Here is a 14,253-nt window from a genome sequence, read left to right as displayed (position 1 = left end):
CCAGCACGGTAGCTAAACCGCTGACCATTACACCACGGAGGCGGACACACAAAAGACACACAAAAGTTTTACGTTTTGAAGTATGTACATAAAATTTCCACGTGTCAAACACATCTGGAAATAAAAATGTCAATGCTTACATCATGTCTCGGATTTATCCACAAAAAATACCTTGTTTGTGTATTACATTGTAGGTACTATGACATCACCACCGGAGTTCTCGATCGATCACGGTTGTAAATACATACGTACAAATATGAAGGTGATACAGGGTGGCGCATAATTAATCACCCTATTGGAAGATGTTATAATTTTTACAAATAGCATCGTACGTCAATAATATTTGACGTTTGTGAATAAAACAAAAGCGAAATACAAAAAAAGGACAAAAATGTGTATCAACACTAGCGAAAGCCACTTGACAGATATCATCTTTCCTACTTAACACAAAAAAATTGTTAAGGTACAAATAATGATTTTATTTTTTTATAATATTTATGCTAATAAAAAAGTTATTCAAAAATAAAATTGAATGATTTATTTCACGCCACCCTGAATTTGTTTGTATACTGCAGCTATCTAGTTTACAAATATCAAATTCGATTGACGTACAAAGCCATTTGCAAAAATTATAACATCTTCCAATAGGGTAATTAATATTGCGCCACCCTGTATTATACATTCGCGAAAGGGAGTCATCTTGCCTGACGTTTTATTGACGTTGAGCGAGGAAAAGAGCGAAAATCGTTGATTTTATCAGCTGTGATTTACAATGATACATTTCTGTCCTTAAAAAGAGAACAAAGAAATTTCTTTCCCTTTTGGCGACATTGTTGAACTTTCAGGTAACCATCAAGCGAGCAAGCGTGATACAATCGCAATCACCCGACGGGAAATAATCTTGAGAAGACGACAATTCCTGTCAAGTATTTATTACTCTGTAGAGTCAAACTGCGACATGATGCCATCAAGACACACAAAGCGTGAAGCTATCAAGGTATCACGTCATCTACCTGTAAACCCATAAAGTTGATACAGTTTTTTTCGTGAATTTCATTTAATAATAAATGAGTGATGATAAAAACTCGATGAACACATAATGGTTGAATTCTTATGAAGTGTGTCACATATTTCTTCTAAGGGTGTGCACCGCATTATGTCAAACGTGTTAATTCCTTAGCACATTCTATATTTACACACACACACAGATATATATATATATATATATATATATATATATATATATATATATATATATATATATATATATATATATATATATATATATATATATATATATATATATATATATATATATATATATATATATATATATATATATATATATATATATATATATATATATATATATATATATATTCTGACACATGAGTTCACAACAGCCATCTAAGTTGGTTTGAGAAAGCTTTTATTTAACCAAGACCCTTTTATTTGGATGTATGCAAATCCGAACCCCGGATTATTTTTGCGAACTGGGAAATGGCTGATTTGATAACTATCCTGACAACATGGTTGTTGTATCGGTATTTTGTTTCAGTCAAATTCTGGTTTTAAGCTTTTAACATAAATTAAAAATAACTACTGATGTTATTAAGTTTTCTCATTTATACATATTAAGCTTCTATTGAACAGACTCCATATTTTGTATTAAAAATTTGATAATCATATGCTCATTCGCAAAACACGTTTGACGATAAGACTTCTTTTATAAACCAGCCAGACTCGAAATGTCTAGTAAAAAGCAACGATCCTTTACTTTAGTTGAGTTTCCCAAACCGTGTTTCGCGAAACACAGTTTGGTCCAGTCCCAGTCCCAAGAATTAATAATAAATATGGGAGTCGAATACTTCAATACATCTTTCCAAACATTTTTAATTTGTTGCCTACGAAGGTTAGAGGTCAAAATAAAATATGGAACAAAGGCAAAATAAACAAAATGGGTAAATGATCAAGAGTTAATTCGGTGAAACTTTAAAAAAGTTTATCATTTTAAACTTTTTCTCTCTTTTTTGTGTGTATTTAAGTTAAAATGGATAAAAACAATGAAAAATGTATAAAAAAAGAACTCCACGGACAAGAAACACAAGGTGGCTTGGTGGGTCTCTGCAAAAAATATTTTGAATGTGTTTTCCATTGTTTAAAAAAAAATTAATACAATTTATGTAAATAAAAAAGCTCATTTTGAAGCGGAACACAGCCTACGATGAATTACTCGTATAATTTGAAACAAAAAAAATTAATGATTATTTTTTATGTACAAATAAAAGATTTTGAGTATGTCCAAATACTTGTTGATTAATCTGGAATATCTCCAAAAGGGAGTTATTATTTATATTATTTTTTACATCTCAACATAGATGAAGAAGAATATATAATATAATTTTTCTTCATCTATGTTGAGATGTCAAAAAATGATATAAAAATAACTTTTAATTGGGGATAATACAGATTTGTAAACAAGTATTTAGACATACTTAAAATGTTGTTAATAAATTAACTGGTCAAATTATAAGCTAAAATAACAAAATTAAAAAATGATATTTAATGGCGTTTCTCATGTATGTGATTAAAATCCAGGATTCGGACCTCACATACAAATGAAAGAGTTTCTTGTCAAAAAAACCTTTTTTCATTTCACAATAGATGTCTTTAGTGAAATTGTAGTCAAGAATTTGGGTGGTGTGGTTGGTTGTCAATCAAGAGTAGAATTAGTGAATGTTACTCGTGTGTAAAAACTGATCACTGAAACCAACCTATGACGGTCGTAAGCTCCGTAAATGCTCAGACTTCCAATTTGAGATGTCAATTTTTGACATCTATTTTGAGATGTCAATTTTTTTTTAGTTTTTAGTATACATTTAGGATACCCAACATAAAAAAAGGAAGCCAAGTGTTCTGTTCAAATTTGCGGATTTGCGATGTGCTTTAGTACAGAAAAGTTTTAGAAGCCCTGCTTTACGCGAATGCTTTGCTCCCTTTAGAAAACAACCATCTTCCGCTTCCCTTAACTTCCAAGTATAGTTACTGTGCAATATAAAGTTTATTAGGAGGAAAATATTATATCACTTGGTACAAATTTTCCGTACTATAAATAATTACGTAATAAGAACTGAGTACTGAGTATCATTTAACACATGTATTTCGAGGTCTTTTCATTTAACCCACTAACATCGTATATCAAAATTAAAATGGTGAATAATTTCTAAAACCCAAAAAATGACGTTTCATTTAGATTATTCCATAGTTTAAAATTAGTCGTTTACTTACATAACTATGGCTCAAAAAATAATGTTATTACATTTTCAATTTTTAAACAACATTATTTTTTACAAAATTGCTGTTGTAGGGATTGTCATGACGAAGAGACGGGTACGTCTCGAAACCGGTAGGCATAAAAATCTTGGTGAGTGGTGAAATATTAATATTACTAACATTTTTGTAAAAAAATATAAAAGTAAAATTGACTAACCACAAAGTAAATGCTTTACATATTAATAATATTGAGAATATAATATTTATGAGTCTCAAAAGGTAAACCAATGGGCTTGCATAAAGAATTTCTACTTTTTGTTGTTATTTAATTTTAAGTTTATAGTATTAAAAATATTTTGTACGAAGGTTTCAGAGGGTTAATTACCACGTTTATAAGAAGGTTTCCTTCTAAGGGTAGAGAAACCATCAGAATTTGTAGGTAAATATAAAGTATCAAAGGAGGGCGAGTGGTTTTATTTCACGCCACCTTGTTTAAGGCACCTCTACCCTTTCAAGTCTCGCGTTCTCATCATCCCTTAACTGATATTATTAAATGAAACGGAATTCTTGTCATATTAATACTTGTGATGAAATTCGCGAGTTAATAATTCATACTCATAACAGATTCATTTGAAATTTCTCTCATGAACGCCCAGTTATTGTAGAACGCACAATAGGGTTAAACCATATGCTTAATGTAACATATCGCTCACTCTTTTAAAGTTTAAAAATATAATACAATGTTTTAAAAATAAATATCAAGCCACTTATTGAACTTTTTACTGTACAACAGATATTTTTAGATAAAACCTGAATGTTTTTTCTCCATTTGAAAAATATTTAGTACATATATTTAAAAAAATAATTAAACAATACCTTTTCTCCAAAATGCAAAAACAAATCTTTCTGCCCTGTAGCGGGTAAATATTAAGTTAAAAATATGCCGCTTTTGCTGGGATATAGAACGTTTTCAAGGCATTCCGAAAACATGCACAGCTGAAAATTGACGATTTTTGAGATATGACGCTGTTGAAAGGAGTGAGCGATATGTTTCGACGGGATATTCTATCGAACTTAACGCAACTTAATTTTCCTTAAACCCAGGTAACATTTGACGTAATTTTTTTCTTCTTCTTAAAACAGCTTTTTTGTATTAAAAAAAATAAGTTGAAATGAATAATATGGTTTTGAAAAAAAAGAGTTTTTGAAAGGTAAGGTATTAAAAAATAAATATCTATTTTTTCAATGCATATTATAAAAAAAAAGTAAAATTCCAATATTTACTCTAAAACAAATCGTGCGCGAAAACTCGACCGTCTAGCGTGGTCGTCCGCGTTATGAATTTTGTCGTTCGTGATCTCGGCCTTAGCTCACGAAACTTGTTTTGTTTTGTATGAAGGTGCAGAACGAGGGTAGACTGGCATCTACCGGTAAGAAGTTTAAATAACAAATTAGAAAATTCCTTTTTCTTAAAACAAATTCTTATTATTTATTTATTTTTATTTGGACACACTCAAAATGTTGTAAACAAATTCTTGTTCACAAATCTGGGCTTCTCCACTTAGGAGTTGAATAAAATAATGTAGTTAAATTAAAAGCTGCATGAAAATTGAAAATCATGGTTTTAGTCGTCTCCCAGTATGTAAAATAATCCTGGAAAAGGATCTTGCATACACCTAAATAAAAGGTATCTGCTAAATGAAGGCTTTTTCAAAACAACCATATATATAGTTCAAGTGAACTCACACATAAAGAGTCATGAGGTTTATGATAATATAAATGCAGGACTTCTAAAAATTTAGAAGTAATATGTTTGTCAATCATGGGTAGAATAGTGAACGTTACACGTGTGTATAGTGATCACTCAACGAGTCTATGACAAGTCATAAGCCCTGTTGATATTCAGACATCCATATTCTTCTTTATCTATGTTGAAATATCAAAATGTAAAAACGTTTTTGTTTTAAACACGTCATAAGTAGTTAGACATGCAAGAACGCGATGCAATGCAAATGATGAAAAAACTCAAAAATGTTTGGTTAAACTTACAATAATATTGTGGTTATTATTCCAATAAATAAAAAATTAACAAAATTTTCTCTGCTTTAAAGAAATTCAGAGAATATCACGTTCTTACCAAAATCCTCATAAATGTATTTTTTGCTTCAATTTATATTGACAAGGGTGTAATTGAAAATTGAGATAAAATATTTAAAGGACCCTTCAACTAATTGCTCTTTTCGTTATAATTTGCGAATTATGTAAAAAATAAATCGATTGTTTGAAGAAATAAATTTAACAATTTAATTATTGGATTAAAAAAATTGTTCAAGTAGTTCTTATTTCGATCCAAGAAGAAAAATTAATTAATTTATTGACTCGGCAGTCATTTTATGGCAATATCTATCCATTAATAAATAAATAAATAAATAAATGTTACTGATTCTTAAAATCTATTGTTGAATGTGTTTCAATACATTCAGTGATGCTAAATGTATCGAAACATGTGTAATAAAAGATTTAAATAAAAGATTTGAAAAAAGTGGAATTTAATAAGTAAATTTTAAATTCGTCTAACCCTTATCCGCACCCAATGGTTCATTGTCGCATATCGTATTGACGCTGTGTTATCTTAATCGTTACTTACATGAAGGCAAGGTGATCACTTCTGCGATCACTTCAGAGACCAGTCCAGGGTAATGTTAAATAAATATTAAAGTGTAAAATCAATATTATTTATTTTCACCCCTTCTGGGAATCGAACCCGGGACCTTCAGTACTATAGTTAAATACGCTTACCATGACACCACGGAATTTAAAATAAAACAGGAAAATTAAAAAGCATAATTTACAACGAATAAATAAAGGATTGCTATTCAATCATGATAATGGTAGAAATAATTTGTTTTTATGGTTTTGCTTTTCCCGTTTATTTTTCAACATTGGTTCATTTTCAGTTGAACGTATTTCGTTCATGGATTTTCCTCATTTTATTTTATCATTTTAAAGTACAAGTAATTATTCAAACTAAGCAAAATAAAGCCTTGTTTCGACAATCTTCGTTCGACGTGAATCGATTTCCTTCAAGTAATTTTTAATGTTTGGGAACAAAAATCAATTATAGAGAGCTAATTTTACTCATAATAATGAATTAAGAAGCAATTTGTTGTGTTATATTATAACTATGTTAGGTTTAGTGTGATGATTACAAGGGACGTTTTCCATTTAAGTCTTCATAAAGATAATGTCTCTCAAACTCCACAAAAAGGTTGACAATTTTTATCCGTCGGTGGGAATATTCTCATTTTATTTGTTGTGCATTCGCCTGAAGTAATTCGTTAAGCCTGTTGAAGTTTCATTTGGCGTAAAGTAATGGATGTATATTTTATGAATGGTCACATGGAGTTAAAGGAACTTATTCGGATTACACATGAACTAGGCAAAACATTGCTTAGAAGTTGGCGATCGATTTTCTTTTAGTATGTACAATATTGCAAATGCGCTATTTCATCGATGGATTTATAATACCCGTTATGATAATGATGAATATTTTGCAAAATCAAGATGTTTTTCAGTCAGATATCCATCTTATTTTGATCCGACTCTCTCACGATACAGGTCTTTGACTTTGTACGTTTTATAAACGAAATTCGACGCCTTAAAAATAAAATTGGATGTTTTACAAATCTAATTGGACGTTGTATGGTATTTTGTCAAAATAATTTAATTTTTAAAAAATTAATTGAAATAATTAGTACATATACCGTTGGTGTAAAAACCTGTCCACATATATTATTCTTAAGACTAGCAAGTGCGTTTGTCGTCAAGTTGGCAAGCCTGCGCGGCGCGCTGTCATAGTATGTGCGCGCGATGTATACCTACTAATGTTTGGAGACAAGAATTTCAGTATTACTTTGAATCATGATTACTCCTTTGAATATGTTTTTAAATTTCAAACTTTTTAAAAATATATTATAAAGTCAAATTTGTTTTACAATACCTCAATTTTTTTTGTAAAATGTCTACTTCGATTTGTTGAACGTCCAATTTGATTTGTAAGGTATTTGGTTTGTAAAACCAACAATCTGAATCGAAAAATCTGTAGATTGACATAGGTTTAAAACGATTCGCTGTAATCATAACATTTAAAACCATAGGTACGCCTAAATTTTACAGACTAAATATATAACATTCATCGAAGATGCGTTGTCTTTTTAAACCACTCATATTCAATTTCCTTTCCATTTCTTAAGACTAGAAAAAGATCGAATTTCTGAACGATTTGTCATGGTATAAAAAAATAACCTACTTAGTCAATCTGCCAAAATTTCGACAGATGTCGTCTGTAGAATAATATTAAAAAAAGATAACCATGTATTCATTCAGTAATGCCCTCGATTGTCAAATACAGGTACTTATCAAATGGCCGAATGAATTTATTTTGGTTTGGGAAGGTTTGTGTAGGTAGACATTCAATTTATTCTCGAAAATTACGTTATTTAAAGAATGACTAAAAGTTACCTAAATGCAATCACAAAGAGAACTCTCAGACGAATATGCTGCAAAACGACGTATGATAGGTGTCAATAGAAATAATGAAAGGCTGAGATAAGAATAATCGAAAAAATTAAGAAAGGCGTATTGAGATGGTTTGGATATGTGGAACTCGTAAGGAAAGAGAGGTAAAACAAAATATGAAGCAAATATGATTGGGATTGTTTCCAAAGACAGATTGATGTGGCTGTCTATTCTCTCTGTCTACTCCTGCGGGAAGCGACGTGCTGGTTAACTAGTAAAAATAAATTATCATTCGTTTGACATTTCACTGTATCCAGTAATCCATATGGTTCTGTATTAGATTGATGAGGTGTAAATATGATTAAAAGTAAAAGGAGAGAATGACCGAGGAAAACTTGGCATGATATAATGAATAGTCGGTGAGAATGTATGAGGAGACGCATGAAAGTGAAAGCGACGAAGAATGATTGGTGTGGCATTTTATTCTCTCTGCCTACCCTGCTGATAAGCAGCGTGATAGTTAGTAAGTTAGTTAGTTAAGAACGAGGAAATCGTTTTTTCCCCAAGCGTTTATTCTAATAGAACATTACTGTAACTTTCCCCACAAACACTTTTTGAAATACAGATGTGAATAAAACATTTAAGTTAAGTGAGAGGTGTTCGCTCGAAATATTTATGAGATGATTTACAGTGCTTGTTTGGGGTTACAAGATTTGGCTAAAACTTTTGAATAATTTACGTTCATGATACAAACTCTTGAAGATAAAGAGTACCTCAAGTACTTAATCTACGTCTAAGAACGATTAATTTTTTTATTTTTTATTTTTTTCATATAATATTCCCGATGAGTTATTTCTATTTCTCATTTTGGGACATGGGATTAAGGTTAACAAGACTGGAACACAAATAATAATGTAACAAAAAATATTATTTTTAATATATTATTAGATTAAAACCAATATTTTTAACTTTTCCACTTTATTTTTATTTGACCAGCGACCGGGTTTCGTCGTTACCGACATCATCAGACTGGTGATCACCACCAAAAATTAAGTGGAAAAGCTAAAAGTATTGGTTTTAATCTAATAATATATTAAAAATGCAATTCCATCACGAAGTGTCAGTGGATAATATAAAATATTATTTTTAAATAACCATAAGTAATGCTAATACATGGCAAAATGTGAAACCATAAACAGGTATGATAAATAGGCATAAGAAGCATATTTAAAAGAAATAAATGAGAAAAACATAAGGTAAGAAAGCATATTTAAAATAAACCAATGAGAAAATATAAAAAACGTAAGCTAAAAACAAAATAAGAAAATATGACTAATCACTACATATACATATATTTCCATAAAGTACTTTTTCAGATCATTTATTTTACTCCTTCTTGATTAATAAAGGAACTGAGAGTGCGATAAGGACTTCCAGGATCTACATTTTGAAGGCTGTCTGGAGATCGGATCTATACTCGGTGAACACCAAATGCCACCGATAGGGCGATTGTCCACTACCCGGAATTTGACCGTCCGGCAGTCCGGTTTTGAAAAATCGAATTTATTTACGACACTTTGAGTGTGCCCAAAAACTTGTTCACAAAATCTGGGTTATCTCCAATTACAGGAGTTATTTTCATATTATTTTTTGACATCTCATCAAAGTTGAAGAAGAATTAGAATGTTTCAAAATTGGTTCATATTTATAGAACTTCCAAGAATTTGAGTAGTGTGGTTGTTAAAAATGGGTAGAATTGGTGAATGTTACACGTGTGTAAAGTGATCTCTTAAACCAGCCTATGACAGTCGTCAGCCCCGTAAATGCCCAGACTTCCATATTCTTCTTCATCTTTGATAAGATGTCAAAAATAAAATATAATACATGTAATTTTATGCTATGAATCACACGAGCTTCCTGCTGGGCTGAGAAAAGCTTTAGCGATGAAATTGAGAAGGGTGTGGAAAAATTATTTAGACATGACTTCCGTCAGCTCCGTAAATGCCCTGAATTCCATATTCTTCTTCATCTTTGTTGAGATGCCAAAAAACAAAATATTAAAATGTTGTGATTAATCGGTTTAAATTTTTTAATCATGGATCATAAAATCAGCAAAAAGGAGAAAATTTGACGTATTTGAAATGTGGCGTTGGAGGCGTATACTTTGAATCCCATGGACAGCTAGAAGCACCAACGAGTCCATTCGTAAAAAGTTACCCTTGGATGGCTTGACTTGGGAATTTACGGGTCTGATGACCATCATAGGCTGGTTTAAGTGATCACTTTACACACGTGTAACATTCGCCAATTCTACCCATGATTGACAACCACACTACTCAAATTCTCGGAAGTAGGATATTATGATCCAATTAAAAAAAAGAGATCTTTGGTTTTAATTATGTTTTCTTTACAAAATTCAGATCCCTTATCTACAAAATATTCATAAAATTTTATTTATAAAATCGTACCTGAACGATTTCATTAAGGATAATGGCATACAATCAAATAAATTAATTAATTTGTTTTATTTCAGTTACTTTATTTCCCGAGACCCTCTTCTGGAAATGTATTACGATTAGGTGTCATTTGGGTAGCAAATAAAATATATAACTTTTCAACCCTTAAAACCGTTAGTGAGCATAGCCCCGAAGGGCAATTTAAAGTTAAGACCAACTTTTATTATTCAACGATGCAAATTTGAATAAATTTAAATAATTATCAAATGCTTTTTCTATGGTTTCAAAATATACTTGGTAGATAAAACAACTAATTTATTGTATTATATGAGAGAAGCAAAAAAAATATTGACCGTGTTTACTATAATATTTAAGAACAATGAAAAAAAGGTTTTGTGAATCGCAATATATTGAGTGTGTTCGAAAATATGTTGTGAAAAGCATAAAAAATACATGGAAGTGAAACATGGAGTTGGCAAAAGAAGGATGAAAGTAGACTGAATGCAGTCGAAATGCGATCTCTCAGAAGAATGTGTGACAAAACGATGTATGATAGATGTGCGAATAGTGAAATAAGGAAGGAATGCAAAGCTGAGATAAGCATTATCGTTATAATTAAGAAATGTGTGTTGAGATGGTTTGGACATGTAGAACGAATGAGTGAGGAAAGAACGGTAAAACAAATTTATGAGGCGAATGTTAGCGGGAAAAGAAACAGAGGAAGACCGAGAAAAACATGGCACGATCAGGTATGCCAAATACTTGAAAGTGGTCAGGTTAGGAGTCGTAACAATCGGCGAGTATGTATGAGGAGATGCATGAACGTGGAAGAGGCGAGGAATGTTTGCAAGGACAGAGTGGTGTGGCGCTCTATTCTCTCTGCCTACCCCTGCGGAGAAGCGGCGTGATGGTTAGTTAGTTAGTTTTAGTTTTACAAAAAATAATAGGCTTTAGTAACTATCATATTGATAATTACAGGTTTATTTCTGTTTATATTTTTATGAATTTCAATTGTTTCAAAATGTTGCAGTTTATAACTATTCGTATTAATAATTTTTAAATTTTCTACGTTATTGTTGTTTTATTTGTGATGATTGTTTATTTAGACTGAGACCTCAAACGTGTTAATTATAATGTGTTTGACCGCGTTAGGGGCTAGCTCCGCAAACATTTTTTTAGTAAACATATTGTTTTTTTAAAAAACTTAATGAAATTAAACAACTTTGTTTTAACCGCTTTTTTATTATTAATACACTATAACCTACCGGTTTCGACAACCAAACCTTGTCATCACCAGGGTTTATTAAATTCTAAAACATTAAAATACCCAATAATTAATTACATTCCCTTATCATAAAACTTCCAGACACTCCGTAAAAAATCCTAAAAGTTGTTTAATTTTATAAAGTTTATAAAATGTGCCACAAAGTATCTGCGAAAAACATTAAACATTTTTTTTTTAGCTCTAACCTTTTAAATTTTCTTTTAAAACTATTTTTTTTCAAAAGCATATATTTATTTCGATAAAAAAACTGTTTTTTTCAATACATAAACGGTGTTTTCAGAAAAAAAATTATAACGTCAAATGTTACTTGGATTAAGTGAAAATTAAGTTGCTGTTTATCGTATATTGGACCTGTAATGGTTAGTAAATTCTGAAAAATTATTAAAATAAACATAATTCGTGTTTGCTGATTTTTGTGTTGAATTTTCATGGAAGTCATACCAATATATGAACTTCCATAGTCGTCCTGAAATATATATAAGTTATGTAAAAATGTTACTATAAAACAAATAAAAAACATCCAGTTTCAGTTCATTAGTAGCTCATTATGTTTCACAACATAGCTTTAATTAATATACTCAATTTTAGTATATGTACTGCCGAAGCGAGTACAGTAAAGATACAGTTTTAATATGAAACACTTTTGCGAATGTACGTCAACTAAGCCTAACATCAATTCGCCGAAACATTAAATCCCGCCAACATAGCGCCTGAAATTGCTGAGTGCGGCAAACTTCTAATTTCTCAGTGGTTATAATACCAAGAAATTTCTTACCCCTAAGTGTAAAATCCAAATCTCAAGCGAACGATACCACGATATGATGAAGAGTAAAGCTATTTAATGTTATAATTAATTAACGATTACATATATTATATATATATATATATATATATATATATATATATATATATATATATATATATATATATATATATATATATATATATATATATATATATATATATATATATATATATATGTAGAGTGGTTAATTAAATTATATTGAAATAAAATTTAACCAATCAACGTGTAATTTCAAGGGACCAAGATTTAAAAGATTTATTAGAAAATTACGAGTTATTGGAATTTATCACTTAAAATATAATCTTTTTACTTAAAAATATTTTTTCCTTCCATCTTACAGAAGATTTAATGAGTAAAACATTAAAGGATTGTACGTATTTCAAATATTAGAAGAAGTATTATAGAAAAAAACGGCATAATACTAATAAAATGTATAATTCAGTCATTCAGCCAGAAACGAATTAGTTTTTGATGGTAATATTATCATTTAACTACGCCATTCGCTCAAATGATTTTTTGTCGAGATCGGAATACCAATTTGAATATAAATAAAAAAACAAAGTAATATAAATAACTAATTTCACTGGAACAGCTCAAAGGAAAGTGGTATTTTATAATCCGGCAGGTTTTTTTGTATTATACAAACTTTAGTTAAATGGAATATATCTTTAACGATAACGCCTTCAGATCTTATTACCTTTTGAAATTTGAATACTGGATGTAGATTCGATACAGAGAAACTTATTTTGATTTATCCGGAAAAGTGTAACTACATGTTACCGAAACAATGTATTTAAAAAACACAAAATAAAACTTAAAAAAATACATACTCATAACATCTTCAGATTTTCTTTGATTACAAAATTTATTCGAGAAATATTTATTTATTTTCAATTGGTCTTTACTTAAGTAGGTGTCTTATTTTCCTATAATTATTACAATTCTTAAGCTCTGTGATCGTCTGCGGGCTCTAGGGAGTACTTTTTATAAGTTGTACTTTATCCTGCCTAAACAGACCTTAATGATTATTTACTGTTCTTTAGTAGAATCCATATTAAGATATGGAATTAAGTCTTGGGGAAAATCGACGAAAACAAATTAAAAAATGGTTCAAAATCTGCAATATTCCATAGTCAAAAAAATTGTGCCCAGTCATATATATAATCAAAGGGACAATCCAATCTTGATATTTAAACATTTAAAATTACTGCCGGTACGTGGAATATTATGGATGAGTATCATTGTTGAACAACAAACTAGACAAAAATATCGAAATCCTTTAGTACACAACCATGATACACGATTTACACACAACGGAGGTTTGATAGCCCCAAGAATTAACACTAAATATGGGAGTCGAACACTGCAATATATCGTTCCGAACATTTTTAATTTGTTGCCGACGGATGTTAGAGGTCAAAATAAAATATGGAACAAAGACAAAATAAAGGAATGGGTAAATGATCAAGAGTTAATTTTATGAAATTGTAAAATGTTTATATTCTTAATTTTTTTTTTTTGTGTCTATGTTAGGTTTAAATAGTTAAAAACAATAAAATGTATTAAAAAAGAGCTCCACCGACAAGACACACAAAGTGGCTTGGTAGGTCTCTGCAAAAAAAGGTTATAAAAATGTATAAGTTGTGGTTTACATAAATGTATACAAATAAAATAAAAAAAAAAACATTTTATTAAAAAAGAAGCTTTGAGGGTTATTATATGAAACATACAACAAAGTATTATTTTTGACATCTCGAAATAGATGGAAAAGGATATGGAAATCCAAGCATTTACAGGGCTTATGACAGTCTTATGCTGGTTTAAATAATCAATTTACACAAGTGTAATATTCAAAAATTCAAGTGTAAATTCTACCCATGAAATTCTATATATATGATCCAATTTCGCTTGGATTC

The sequence above is a fragment of the Brachycentrus maculatus genome, unplaced genomic scaffold, assembly GCF_059751285.1.
Source record: "Brachycentrus maculatus isolate JH-2025_06_01 unplaced genomic scaffold, ASM5975128v1 h1tg000318l, whole genome shotgun sequence".
Taxonomy (NCBI): domain Eukaryota; kingdom Metazoa; phylum Arthropoda; class Insecta; order Trichoptera; family Brachycentridae; genus Brachycentrus; species Brachycentrus maculatus.
This window is presented reverse-complemented; position numbering follows the sequence as displayed.